The sequence below is a fragment of the Lagenorhynchus albirostris genome, chromosome 8 (genome assembly GCF_949774975.1).
Source record: "Lagenorhynchus albirostris chromosome 8, mLagAlb1.1, whole genome shotgun sequence".
Taxonomy (NCBI): Eukaryota; Metazoa; Chordata; class Mammalia; order Artiodactyla; family Delphinidae; genus Lagenorhynchus; species Lagenorhynchus albirostris.
The window spans coordinates 72,973,108-72,988,945 of NC_083102.1; positions in this window are offsets into that span (position 1 = coordinate 72,973,108).

Below are 15,838 nucleotides of genomic sequence, written 5' to 3' on the forward strand. Positions count from 1 at the left end.
TATTCATCAGAATAAATCTTACCAGAAAATGTTTATCCCCACATTTGTGGAGCCTCCAGGTGAGTTTAGTTTTGTTTGTTAAATATTAATCAAATATGGGCAGTTGACACTTATTTACCATGTCCTTTCTAAAGTTTCCCTTTCTTTCTCTCTCTTTTATTTGGAGGTAGTTTGCTATACTAGAAGGGAGGCAGAACTAGGGAGACCACGTAATGTAATGGTTAAGCATTTGGGTATTGCTTGGAGAAGAGTCTAAGATCATATGCACCAAACTGGAAACCTTATTGACCCCAAGAAGTGTGGTTGGGGAGAGGAGAGAGGCAGATTATTAACTTTTTCTTTATATGTCTCTGTATTGTTGGACTCAAATTACCTTTCTAACTAAAAATTAATAATAAAATACACTTAAAACATTCTTAAAAACATACAGTCTTATAAATTGATAGCTTAGTCTTTAAATCCTAGCTCCTCTATTCTCCAGCTGTGCAATTTGGAGCTAGTAATTTTTCTTCTTTGAGCCTCAGTTTTCTCATCTGCAAATGGCATTAATGAAAATTAATGATTATAGAATTACTGTGAGGATTAAATTATATAATCCACATGAAGTGCTCTACACATGGAAACTAACCAATAAACATCAACTTTTTGGAATAAGGGTGCCTAAATATCTCTCACTAATTAGACATAGAAAGTTTTCTCAAGTAAAAAATTTGAACTTCTTTGAGTCTGCTCTTTTTTCTTTTCTTTTTCCTTATAAAGTGGGTATATTAGAAGTGATGGTACCTGAGGCCCCTTTTCTAACATCTCATGATTCCATTTAAAATGTAGTTGGGGGCTTCACTGGTGGCACAGTGGTTAAGAATCTGCCTATCAATGCAGGGGACACGGGTTCGAGCCCTGGTCTGCGAAGATCCCACATGCTGCGGAGCAACTAAGCCAGTGTGCCACAACTACTGAGCCTGTGCTCTAGAGCCTGTGAGCCACAACTACTGAGCCCATGTGCCACAACTACCAAAACCCGTGTGCCTAGAGCCTGTGCTCCGCAACAAGAGAATACACTGCAACGAGAAGCCTGTGCACCTCATTGAAGAGTAGTCCCTGCTCCCCGCGACTAGAGAAAGCCTGTGGGCAGCAACAAAGACCCAACGCAGTCAAAAATAAAGTAAATTAATTTAAAAAAATACGTTTAAGTATATACCCTAAAAAAAAAAGATAAGTAATTTGAAAAATAAAATAAAATATAGTTGGAAGAGTGTATGCATGTTGATTCCATGGCAAAAGACTGCAGTTGAGATCTTAGTCTACTGTGTATGTCCTCATTGCAACCATTAGGTTGAGTGTTATGTCTGGGAATAATATTCCTTTAGATAATCACAGCCTAGATGTGACCTAATAGTTGGTTCAGAGCTGGGAGGTACCTTTAGATGATACTTCCCCACAAAAAATCTCTGCTTCAGTCAAGATGAACACCTCTGTATCTCTTCCTTGGCCAAGATCCCTACTTTCATGTCTTTAAAGCACAACGCCTCCATCTAAGAAACCTAAAGTGCACTCTTCACTCTGAAATCATGCCTCACCTCTCCAGCCTATAAGAAAATTCTCCTCTTCCAAATTCAAGATCTTTAATCCTGGCTACGTACTGGTGAGGTCATCTGGATCAACCTCTCATGACAGTTATATTGACAGGGAGTTCACTATATTTTTGAGCTAGATCATTCCTTGTGATTGACTAGTACAAGTATTAGAAAGATTTTCCTTACATTGAGCTGAAATCAAGCTTCTCATTATTTCCACCCTCTTGTCTTAGCTTGGCCTCCCCAAAGCTGTGCATAACCCTTCCTCTTCTTCTTCCATGAGATGGCCTGCCAAACATTTCAAAGTTGCTTCACGTCTTCTTTACGCTTACTGTTTTCCAGCCTGACTAGCCACTATCTCACTGTCCATTGAAAGTGAAATAAGCAATACACGGTCCTTCAGCAGTCCTCAAAAGTCATAATTGCAGACCTTATCATTTGGCCTTTCTTCTCCACAAATGCGTTGATGTACTTTTTTTTTTTTTTAAGTTTTTTTAAAAAATTATTTTTAAAAATTTATTTTTGGCTGTGTTGGGTCTTCGTTGCTGCGTGCGGGCTTTCTCTAGTTGCGGCGAGTGGGGGCTACTCTTCGCCGTGGTGCACGGGCTTCTCATTGCGGTGGCTTGTTGCGGACCACGGGCTCTAGGCACGCGGGCTTCAGCAGTTGTGGCACATGGGCTCATATCACCCATAGGCAAAGCCTTACTCCAGAACTGCTCTGACAAGTATTAAATATAGTGGGACTGTTATAGTTCCCTCTCTGAGTTCTGTATTTCCATCTAGGGGTATGTGTTCAACTTAAGTTTGATTTATTTTGCCAGCATTCTCCAAATCGCCCTAGAAATCTAGTGTTTTAAAAACGAAAAGAAGTTGGTTTAGCCTAACTTGGTTTTAGTGAACCCATTCTGGCTCTTGTTAATCACCATGTTTTTAAAAATTTGTGGACAGCCATCTGTTTAAAAATTCCTTTTAAAATATTTTCTTTCTGGAGCATCCATAGATTAAAAAAAAAAAAAAGAAACTTGATGTAATTCTTATAACTTATATAAAAAATTAACTCAAAATGGATTATAGACTTAAACATAAGATGCAAAACTATGAAACTTTTAGAAAAAAAAAACATAGTAAAAATCTTTCAGACCTAGGGAAAGGTTCTTAGATTTGACACTAAAAGTATGATACAAAAGAGGAAAAATTAATAAATTGGAACTTATCAAAATTAAAAACTTTTGTTCTGTGGAAGTCTCTATGATGAGGATGAAAAAACAAGCTGCAGACTGAGAGAAAACATTTGCAAACCACACATTTGACAAAGGGCGTGTGTCTAAAATACATCACAAACTCTCAAAACTCAACAGTAGAAAAAGAAACAAGACAGTTAGAAAATGGGCAAAAGACATGAAGTGACATTTCACTAGAGGATATACAGATGGAAAATAAATACATGGAAAATGGTTGACATCATTAGCCGTTTGGAAAGTGCATATTAAAACCACAATGAAATGTTACTATGCGTCTGTCAGAATGGCTAAAATAAAAAATAGTGGTAACCTCAAAAGCTGGTTAGGATGCAAAGAAACTAGATCACCCATACTTTGCTGGTGGGAATGTGAAATGGTACAACTATGCTAGTTTTGACAGTTTCTTACAAAACTAAACAAGTACTTATGAGCCAGCAGTTGTAATTTGGGGCATTTATCCCAGGGAAATGAAAAGTTATGTTCACATTAAAACCTATACAGGAATATTCATAGCAGTTTTATTTGCAATAGCTAGAATCCAGAAGACACTCAAACGTTCTTCAGTGAGTAAATGGTTAAACAATTGGTGGTGTATCTGTACCATGAAATACTACTCAGCAAAAAAGAGGAACTATTGATACAGCTTCCCTTGAAAGGTGATGTGGCCATGTCACTCCGTTTTGGCTGGTGGGATAAAAATGTATATACCTTTAAAAGAGCAGAAGTATGCCTTTTAACCTTCCTGCTGGCTGGAATGTGAATGTGATGGCTGGAGCTCAAGCTAACATCTTAGACTATGTGGTTTAAACCCTGTACAGAGGATAGTAGAACCACAAGATAGAAGTAGAGTGGGACCCTGACAATTATGGAACTACCATACCAGCCTGAACTACTTACCCATGGATCTCTTTTATTTGAGGATAAAATAAGCAATACATGTAAGTCATCTTTATTTGGGGTTTTCTGTCATTGCAGATGAATCCAAATTTAGCAGACACAGATGCTAAGAAGGAAGGAACAGAAAGAAGAGGGGTATGACTGGGGGATAGTAGCAAGGACAGAGTTGTATAATATGAAGTCCAAGAGATAGCTGAGCCAGGGTAAGAGTCGAGTTTTATTCAGAGTATGATGGCCATGTTTTGAGGAGAGGGCATGATCTGATTTACTTTTTTAAAATTTACTTTGTTTGCTGAATGTGGCAAGTGCGAAGCATGGCATCTAGTTATAAGGCTGTTGACATATTCTAAGCAAGCGAGACAGAGCGGAGTGGATAGATTTGGGATATTCTTTAGAGATAGGATTAATAGGACTTGTTGCAGGGTTATATTAAAGTGCTAAGTAATAACAAGAATAAAAATAAGATAAAATAATAGATTTGGACAAATAAATAGATGGTGATGGAGAAAGAATTCTGTTTTGGCTGTGTTAAGTTTGAATGAGGCCTGTTGGGCCTCCATGGAGAGAAGTCAAGTTGGCAGTCAGATATCTGAGGCTAGAGTTCAGGGAGAGATCACACAGAGATTAGGAGCCACTGGCACATGGCTGGGCCTGCTCACAGTGGGACCATGTATAGTGAGAAGGAAGAAGGAATCCTAGAGCATAGGCTTGCATAAGAGCAAAATAGAGCATCCCCACAGCTAGATGTGGAGGCAAGAGGGGGTGATCAGGGAAGTCTTCCCTCAGAAAGACCTATGGTGAAACAGTAAGGGTGAATGGGGATGAGACAGGCAAATTGGGATGGAGTGATAATGAAAGTATTCTAGGCACAGAGAATAACGTGTTTAAGAGCACAGAAGCATTCAAGGGACTGAAAGAAGTTCATTAGTGATGGAGCAGAGGGTAGGGGTGGGGGAAGTAGGGGTGGAAGTAGGGGTGAGGGTGGCTGTTGATGTTGAAGATAAAGACAGAGGGATGAGTAAGAGTCAGATTTTGGAGGGGATAGTAAGGAATTTGAGCATCATCCTTAGAGTAATAGGGAGGCATTGAAGTGTTTAAGCAAGGGTACGACTTAATCCAGAGTTAAATAAGATAATGGTAAACAGCATGGGCTCTGGAGCCCGACTCCCTGGGTTTAAATTTCAGATCCATCACTTTCTAGTGACAAGACTTTGAGAAGTTACATAGACACTTCATGCCTTTGTTTATGTGTAAAACGAGAATAATGATGATAGAACTTATGGCATAGGATTATTGTGGGGTTTAAATGGATGTAAAGTGCATAGAACATGCCCAATGAAGTTAACTACTATGATCAGATTTAAATAGCTAGAAAGAAAAGTGAGGCAGCTGTAGCAATATCCAAATGGGAGAGAGTAATGGCTGATATGGGGATGGTGGCAATGGCAAAAGTGAATGCTTCAAAAGATATTGAGAAATGAGCATTAGTACCTCTTTGTGGTTGATTGGATAAGTTTGGGTGTGAAAAAGAAGTCAAGAATGACATTCTGATTTATGACTGAGGCAACTGGCAAGAATATCACATTGTTCTCTGAGAGACGATGTATTACTCTGAGAAAGGAAACTTAAAGAGTAGGTTTAAAGGAGAAGAGAATGAGTTCAGTATTAGACATGTTGAATTTGAGGTGCCTGTAAATTATCAGAATGGAAATGTCCAAAGGTATTGGGATATACCCATCTAGAGTTCAGGAACCTCCAGCTCTAGGCTAGAGTTCCACTTGGATATCATTCAAATGTAGACTTTATATTATGGATGGAAATTGAATTCATGGTAGTAGATAAGACTATCCAAAAAAAAAGTGAGAAGGACTTTGGACCAAAGCCCAAACCCACCAGATCTCAGGACATGTTCTTTGATGGATCAGCAGTTTGCAAAACTTAAGTAAATATAGTATTGTTCCTTGGAAGCTCAGTTTCACTTGATAAACTTAAGATGCTTTTGTTCTATGATTCAACAAGTATTTACTGGATATCTAAGTTGTACCAGATTACCCCTTCCTTCATGCGCTTACATTCTAGTAGGGATAGACAGAATGATTTGGCACATTATATAGTATGTTAAAAGCTGATATGTACCATGAAGAGAAATAAAGCAAGGAAAGTAGATGGGAATGCCCGGTCAGGGCTTAAGGACAGCTCGTAATTTTGAATGAGGCCTTGAAAGTTCTCTCTGGGGCTTGAGTGGGTTATGAGAGTCATGGAACAATCGGTGGAAAGAATGTTCCAGGCAGAAGAAGCAACAAATGCAAAGGCTCTACAAAAGTTGCGTATCCACAGCATTGGAGGAATAGCCAGGAGACAATGTGAGTAGGGAAAAAAAGTATTTAGGGGAAGAAGAGTAAAAGAGGAGGTGAGAAGTGACAAGAAGCCAGATCACACAGGGCCACACTGACCATTATAAGAATGTTGAATTATGCTCTGTGAAAATTGGGTGCCATTGGCTGGAGGTGATGGGTGGGGATTGGACCAGAGGACAGACATGATCTGGCATACTTTTAACAAGATTACTCCAGCTGCCATATGTAGACTAGAAACAGTGGGAGTGGAGCGTGAGAGAAAGAAATCCCTGGACCATACACTTCAGCTCATGGCACACTCTCATCACTGGTCTGTGTAAGGTCACTTTTTATTTGCTTTATTTATTTACACTCCCATTCCCTTTCCCATTCCCCTTTTCCCAACAGGCACATTTTCTAATGTAATGTCCCTGAATGTCTTCCTTCCTTTCTCCCTCCCCTTCTTCTTTCCTTTCTTCTTCAAACATTTATTGCACACTTACTAAGTGACACTAATTGGTGTTCAGTGTCTGAGCTCCAAAGATGAACAAGAATCCGGCAGTTCAGTGGAGTGACAGGCAAATGATAACACCATAATGCACAGTATGCTTCTATTATGAAGTTTTTATGATGTGCTATAGGAACATAGCCTTTATTTGCCATAGAGAATAGAGTAACGGTGAAGGATGCTTCACAATGGAGACGATGTATTATTAATTTAAAAAATTCTCTCATAGTCTTTTATTTACTATATTGTTATATTCTTAATTTCCTTGGACAACAAATTGTCTAATTATAATTCCTTGAAAATGAAATTGTTCTTAATACATTCACATGGTAAAAACGCAGATGGTACAGAAGGAACTCAGGGAAAAGTGTATCGCCTTTTCACCCTAATCTAATAACTCTTCTTTTCAGAGCCAACTGCTCTCATCACCTCTTGTTTACATATACACATAACATTCTCTCCCCTTTTTATTATAGTAGCATTTTCTGCTCTTTATTTCTTTGGAAGCGTTATAGTTTTTCTGTGTCTTAAGAGACAAATCAAGGTTTACTAGGCAGACAAGGGCAAGGTGGGCATTCCATGCAGGGTGAGCAGCATGGGCAGAGGCATGGAGGTAACCGAGATGCTTCACTGTTGAAGAGCTTGGTGTGGAAGAGTGAGTGTAGCTGACCCCTGAACAAGGAGGGGTGAGCTGGTTTAGCTCGTTAATCCATGTGTGACTTATATGTGGTCCTTCATATCATCAGTTCTTCCACATTAACGGATTCAGCCAACCATGGGCTGTGTGTGCAGTACTGTAGTATTTGCTGTTGAAAAATGGTCATTCAAACTGACGTAGTTCAAGGGTCAACTGTAGTTCTGAGTGGCTAAAGCATGGATTATTAGAGAAAAGGCAAGGAAACTCTCTCTAGCTAAATCCAAAGTAGTTGTACAGACTGATAACACAGAAAGTCTAAAGACCCCCCTTGAATAAGGAACTTATCATTTTCTTTTTAATTAATTTATTTTATTTTTGGCTGGTTGGGTCTGCATTGCTGCATGCGGGCTTTCTCTATTTGCGGTGAGCGGGAGCTACTCTTCGTTGCGGTGCGCAGGCTTCTCATTGCGGTGGCTTCTCTTGTTGCGGAGCACGGGCTCTAGGCGCGCGGGCTTCAGTAATTGTGGCACACAGACTCAGTAGTTGTGGCTCACGGGCTGTAGAGGGCAGGCTCAATAGTTGTGGCACACGGGCTTAGTTGCTCCACGGCATGTGGGATCTTCCCGGACCAGGGCTCGAACCCGTGTCCCCTGCATCGGCAGGTGGATTCTTAACCACTGTGCCACCAGGGAAGTCTGGAACTTATCATTTTCTAAAGGTGGAATCTCAAGTCATTGGGAGAAAAGGTGGATTATTCAGTAAGTAATGCTGGGCAATGGTAAGGCCATTTGAAATGTGTTACATTTAATCCTTTCTTTATAGCATACTCTAGGATTATCTCTAAAAGTTTCAAAGACTTAAAAAATGAAGCCATAATAATAGAGAGGACAGCATGAAAAATCTCTTTATAACTTTCGAGTGACAAGGGCTTTTTAAATTGTGACTAAAGCCTTTACACCATAATAAAAAATTTAGATACATTTATAGAAAAATAATTTTTTAACTTCTGAATGTAAACAAAGCAAAAACAATGAGCAAATCCAGAGAAAAACAACAAAATAGGAAAATAATTTCTTGTCAACCAAATACCTGATTGCCCTAATATGTAAAGACACTCTACAAATGATTTAAAACTCAATTTAAGAAAAAGAGAGTTGAATTGCATTTTATAGAAAAGGAATGGCCCTTGAACATGTGAAAAAATGCACACCCTCACTTAACATAAAAGTAAATTAAAACCACAGCAAGATACGATAATTTACTAGAGTACATAATCAAAATTCCAAATTTCTAAAATGGAGAAATTTATTAACATTTTGATTTCAAACCTGTGGAGGAACAGGCAATTTTATACATTGCTGACAGCAATATGAAGTGATCGTCATCTATGGAAGAAAGTTTGGCACTATCTGTCAAAGTAACAAATCATATGTACTTTGACCTAGCAATCCCCCTTCTGGGAATTTTTCCTACAGATAAACTTATACGTATGTGAAATCACATATGTTCAAGGTTATGTACTGCAGCATTGTTTTCTGTAGCAAAAGACTGGCATCAATTCAAATGTCCACCAATAGGGGACTGGTTAAATTAATCATGGTATATATATGCAATGGAATAATATGCAATGAAGTTAAAAAACAAACAAACTGGACAACCTCTCTGTGTATCAATATGGATAGAGTTCTGAGATATATGAAGTGAAAAAAAAGCATTGTGCCGAACAGTGTGTATAAACCTTTTGTTCCAAGAGAAAGAATATAAATGTATATTCTATCTTGCATAATATTATTTATACAAAGAATTATGCAAATGAACTATGTACTCTGTATGGAAGGTTTTGGGAACTGACAAATGGGAACAGTGGTGGAAGCAAGTGCCTTTACTGTATATGTTTTAATACTTGTTGGTTTTTAAATTATGAAGATATATTAATCATTCACAATTTTTTTAAAGAATCTGCCTCTATCTCACTTAGCATTTTGATACTTCAGTTATTAGCTTATTTATTCATTTCAGGCACTGGGGTTTTGTATTTGCTTTTTTCTTTCTCCTTTGCCAGTGGTTAACTTTGTAAGCTATGGTCCCGAGTAAAATCACTAAGAGAGCCTCTGCCCATAACATTTTCCATGCATTGCAATATGGGGAGGATTGGAAATCACAGGAGGAATAGTATTTTTGACATGTTCTCTGCCCTATGGTCAAAGCTTTTTGGTAAACTGATACTTGCTGTGTGTGGAGGAAAGGTTCCAGGACGTTAAAATGATTGAGTTCTTATTCAAGCTTGACATGCTTTTGCTTTAAAAATGGGTTAAGTATTCCTAGAAGACACACAAAGAAACAACGCTGGAAGTGACTTTAAAAAGAGAAAGAGAAATACTTGAAGGAAATGAGAAGGGAGAATGAAATGCCAAAATCAGCACCCACATGCAGACAGACAGGATCTAGGAAAGTCCAAAGAAACTACACACCCAAAAGATAATAGGGGAAGGGAAAGGAGGAAACTCATCCGCAGGGAAATGCAAATGGCAAGAGGCTGTTAACACTGATTTATCTGGAGGTCATGACTGAGAAATATCCCAAAAATCCCCAAGGAGCAGACCTGAACCGTTAGGGCTGCAGTATTGCGATGCCCTCATTTTATAGTCAAGGAAGACACGCCCTTAAGCTGTGAAGAGAACCGTTTAGGATCACACCAAAATCATGTCTGAGACTTCAGCCTACCGTTTTTGTTTTGTTTTGTTTTGTTTTGTTTTGTTCTTCACTTGCTTGTTTACTTTCATTTAGTGTCTCTTGCTAATTCTCCATTTTATTTCATTTGGAGGCTTTCATTTTAACAAGCGTAATCACTGTCTATGTTTCCAGAAAATAGGAGGAGAGTGGGCGGGGGGGGGGCGGTTGTGGTGGGGAGAGAGAGAGATTAAATCTTGCAAATGAAAGTAAAGTGGTAACAGCAAATAGTGGACATGCATATGAAATAAATAAACAAAAAATATCATTTGTGCTGAAAGTGGGCCTAGAAAACCTTGTTCTGGGAATCACAGGGCAAGAGGTGCATGACAGTGGCTCTGCACCTTTCTCATTCCAAGACTTTTTTGTAAAATGATTACAAAGCATTTAAAAAAATCATCCTCTTAATTGTCTATAAATCAAAAAAGAAGGAATTGCCCCTTCACGGTTTTTAGCTGTATAACGTGTACTCTGCTACAGGTGTCTTACAAAAATTCTTCCAAAATATTCCTCAGTAAATTCTGTTTAAGGCAGGTTTTTACCTCCATATTGTTGTTTATTTATAAATAAATAAATAGCAATTTGTTTTTAATAAAGCTTAAGTTTATTCCTCATATATGTTTTTCTCTATGGTAGGCTAAGAAGTGTTCGAAATTTTGTTCCAGAAATAGGAGAATGTCACACGAATATGAACTCTTTCCTCCTGACAGTTAATAAAAAAATATGTTTTCTGTCGCAGTTCCTGGACCCACATCATACAAAGGTTCACCTCAAAGATGCTCACAATCTTTAAATGTGATTTAACAATAATATCGAGTCACTAATAACAGTGACCAATTCCAAATAGTTATAACGTAGACCATTCTGTTTATTTTGGCTTAACTCTCAGAAAAAACAAACAGAACAGATGCTACTTAATTTGCCATTCAAGAAAATATTTAACATCCTATATTTTCATTCTAAACTAAATAACTTTCAAATATCCTGAAGAATCAGGGGTACTTAAGAGTGATCACTTTTAGGGCTTTAAGGCGGAATTTTCTCGTGCTCCTTCCCTGGAGCTCCTTCCCTGGGATAAGATCAAGCTCTAAAGTAACATGGGAACTATAAAGAAAGAAACTAAAAACAAAACCCCCAATCTTTTAGAAATGTAGAAAATCAGGTAAATACACTAGTAATTAAAATTCTCATTTTATACTCATATGCTAATTTCAATCAATCCTTTCCAAGTTTGTACCATCTACCAATTTTTTTTTATAAGCTTAAGAGCACATTGATTCTGATAACTGCAGACTGATCCTCCATAAACACTCTTCCTAAGGGGAACTATAATAAAGGTTGTAGACTTTCATTGTCTCTGATGACATTATAAAATTGCCCTTTTTTTAAATCAACAGAAAAACACGTAAAACTGGGATCTCCTCTCTGTTGATCTCGTAGGTTCCATTTTTTCTGCTTCCTAAGCTTAACAGCAGCTACCTAACTCTCTAAGTTAAGTGATGAAGCAGATACTGTATATAAATTATGTACTTATTGAGCCTTAGAAATCTTTTATACTTTCAGGGATTTTTTAAAAAATTTAAAACATGAGCCAGTCTGTTTTAGGAGCTGTCTGGTAAGCAGCTGTTTCTGTGTTTAGCTTGTTCCCACAACCTTCATCCACAGCCCTAACTACTTTCCATCTCCCATTCTGAGTACAATGCTTATGACAAGCTTATAAAAGTCATAACAGTGTTTATTTTGGGGTAGGGCTTCAGTTCTAAAAATTTCTGAGTTGAAGAATAATGCCAGAAAAGGAGTGAAATAACATAGACCAGGATTTCCAAAGACCTAGTTGCTCTCATGCCATTAATTCAAGGAGATTTATAATGATAGTTGCCATTTAATGTGAGTCTACTGTAAGCCAAGCATTCTCAAGACATCTAATCTTGGACTAACCCTGTGAAGTTGTATTATTTTTCCATTTTCCATTTCAGGCAAATGGGGTTCAGGGAGACTAGGTCAATTCCTCAAAATTAGGATAATCATCATCATCATCATCATCATCATCATCATCTAGTAAATATCAGAGTTAGGATTTGAGCTTGCATTTACCAGAGCTCAAACTCCTGCTCTTTCTACTTTTACATTAGCTGTGATCTAAAGCCTAAGGCTCCTTTGATTCTAAAGGAACCTTTTTTGGACTTCCCTGGTGGCACAGTGGTTAAGAATCCACCTGCCAGTGCAGGAGACTCGGGTTCGAGCCCTGGTCCGGGAAGATCCCACATGCCGCGGAGCAAGTAAGCCCTTGTGCCACAACTACTGAGCCTGTGCTCTAGAACCCGGGAGCCACAACTACTGAGCCCGAGTGCCACAGCTACTGAAGCCCGCGTGCCCAGAGCCCATGCTCTGCAACAAGAGAAGCCACCCAATGAGAAGCCCGCGAACCGCAATGAAGAGTAGCCCCCGCTTGCCCCAACTAGAGAAAAGCCTGCGCGCAGCAACAAAGACCCAAGGCAGCCAAAAAATAAAAATAAATAAATTAATTAAATAAAAATAAATAAATTTAAAAAAATAAAATAAAGGGACCTTTTTTGGTCCTGTGGTTCTAGTTTGGTCAACATGGGAATTTCTTTCTTGAGTATTTTCCAGAAAAAGATGAAATCATATTAGATATACCCTAGTGTCAGTATACTTTATCTCAGCCCATTAAAATAATTGATATTAGGAATAGAAGGTTAAATCAAAACCATAGTATTATATTAGCTGGAATGTCATACTTCTCAATGATTATGTATAAATTGGAGTTCACTCATCCACCCACCCATCCATCCATTTAAGTAATCAAGAACTATTATGGAAAGCCTTGGCCCAACACTCATAGCGGGTGAGGTAACATAGACCTTGGAGCCAGATTTGCTGGGTTTGTACCCCCGCCCCAACATTTAAGAACTCTATGGCTTTGGGCAACTCAGGTAACATGAATCTCATCAGCACAGAGAGAAAGCTTCACTGAAAACTCACTGCAGAGCCTCGGGGGAAGCTGGATTTCATGACGGCAGCAGCAGGGCTCGTGGCAAGAATCACGGCTTGCAGGCCACCCTGGGTGGTCTCATCTTCCTGCAGTTTGTAGACACTCAGACTTAGGAGCTATTTCAAGCACACAACCTTGAGAGAGTAAGGCGTTCTTGAAACTCTCTGTACCGAATCTGTGACTGAACCCAGTGAAAACATCTATATAAACGTTTAATATTCTGGCATCACATGCGGAGACCTACTGTTTTAGCCACCAGCTGCTGGAGACAGCCTCGTAGACAAATTGCTACCAAGTCAGCCTGTTCTAGCTGAATAGCTATTGTAGACCCTCATAATCTGACTTCATAATGGAGACTGCCACATTCACTGCTGTGCGGCTGACAGAGTCTCTGTGCTCTGGCGGGCTGTCAGGCCTGAGCCTCTGAGGTGGGAGAGCTGAGTTCAGGACATTGGACCACCAGAGACCTCCCAGCCCCACGTAATATCAATCGGCAAGAGCTCTCCCAGAGATCTCCATCTAAACGCTAAAACCCAGCTCCACTCAACGACCAGCAAGCCACAATGCTGGACACCCAATGCCAAACAACTAGTAAGACAGAACAACAATCCCACCCATTAGCAGAGAGGCTGCCTATAATCATAATAAGTTCACAGACACCCCAAAACACACCACCAGATGCGGTCGTGCCCACCAGAAAGACAATATCCAGCCTTATCCACCAGAACACAGGCACCAGTCCTCTCCACCAGGAAGCCTACACAACCCACTGAACCAACCTTACCCATTGGGGGCAGACACCAAAAACAAAGGAAACTACGAACATGCAGCCTGCGAAAAGGAGATCCCAAACACAGTAAGTTAAGAAAAATGAGAAGACAGAGAAATAAGCAGCAGATGAAGGAGCAAGGTAGAGAGCCACCAGACAAAACAAATGAAGAGGAAATAGGAAGTCTACCAAAAAAGAATTCAGAGTAATGATAGTAAAGATGATCCAAAATCTTGGAAATAGAATGGAGAAAATACAAGAAGCATTCAACAGGACCTAGAAGAACTAAAGAGCAAACAAACAATGATGAACAAGACAATAAATGAAATTAAAAATTCTCTAGAAGGAATCAATAGCAGAATAACTGAGGCAGAAGAACGGATAAGTGACCTGGAAGATAAAATAGTGGAAATAACTACTACAGAGCAGAATAAAGAAAAAACAATGAAAAGAATTGAGGACAGTTTTAGAGACCTCTGGGACAATATTAAATGCACCAACATTCGAATTATAGGGGTCTCAGAAGAAGAAGAGAAAAAGAAAGGGACTGAGAAAATATTTGAAGAGATTATAGTTGAAAACTTCCCTAATATGGGAAAGGAAATAGTCAGTCAAGTCCAGGAAGCACAGAGAGTCCCATAAGGATAAATCCAAGGAGAAACACGCCAAGACACATATTAATCGAACTATCAAAAATTAAATACAAAGAAAAAAATATTAAAAGCTGCAAGGGAAGAGCAACAAATAACATACTAGAGAATCCCGATAAGGTTAACAGCTGATCTTTCATCAGAAACTCTGCAAGCCAAAAGGGAGTGGCAGGACATATTTAAAGTGAGGAAAGGGAAAAACCTACAACCAAGATTACTCTAGCCAGCAAGGATCTCATTCAGATTCAACAGAGAAACTAAAACCTTTACAGACAAGCAAAAGCTAAGAGAATTCAGCACCACCAAACCAGCTTTACAACAAATGCTAAAGGAACTTCTCTAGGCAAGAAACACAAGAGAAGGAAAAGACCTACAATAACAAACCCAAAACAATTAAGAAAATGGGAATAGGAACATACATATCGATTATTACCTTAAATGTAAACAGATTATATGCTCCCACCAAAAGACATAGACTGGCTGAATGGATACAAAACCAAGACCCATATATATGCTGTCTACAACAGACCCACTTCAGACCTCGGGACACATACAGACTGAAAGTGAGGGGATGGAAAAAGATATTCCATGCAAATGGAAATCAAAAGAAAGCTGGAGTAGCAATTCTCGTATCAGACAAAATAGACTTTACAATAAAGACTATTATTACAAGAGACAAAGAAGGACACTACATAATGATCAAGGGATCAATCCAAGAAGAAGATGTAACAATTGTAAATATTTATGCACCCAACATACGAGCACCTCAATACATAAGGCAAATGCTAACAGCCATAAAAGGAGAAATCAACAGGAACACAATTGTAGTAGGGGACTTGAACAACCCCACTTTCACCAATGGACAGATCATCCAAAATGAAAATGAGGAAACACAAGCTTTAAATGATGCATTAAACAAGATGGACTTAAAAGATATTTATAGGACATTCCATCCAAAAACAACAGAATACACTTTCTTCTCAAGTGCTCTTGGAACATTCTCCAGGATAGATCATATCTTGGGTCACAAATCAAGCCTTGGTATATTTAAGAAAATTGAAAGTGTGCCAAGTATCTTTTCCGACCACAACACTATGAGACTAGATATCAATTACAGGAAAAAAAAACTGTAAAAGATACAAACACACGGAAGCTAAACAGTACACTACTAAATAACCAAGAGATCGCTGAAGAAATCAAAGAGGAAATCACAAAATACCTAGAAATAAATGACAATGAAAGCACGACGGCCCAAAACCTATGGGATGCAGCAAAAGTAGATCTAAGAGGCAAGTTTATAACAATACAGTCCTAACTCAAGAAACAAGAAAAATCTCAAATAAACAACCTACCCTTACACCTAAAGCGATTAGAGAAAGAAGAACAAAAAACCCCAAAGTTAGGAGAAGGAAAGAAATCATAAAAATCAGATCAGAAATAAATGAAAAAGAAATGAAGGAAATGATTGCAAAGATCAATAAAA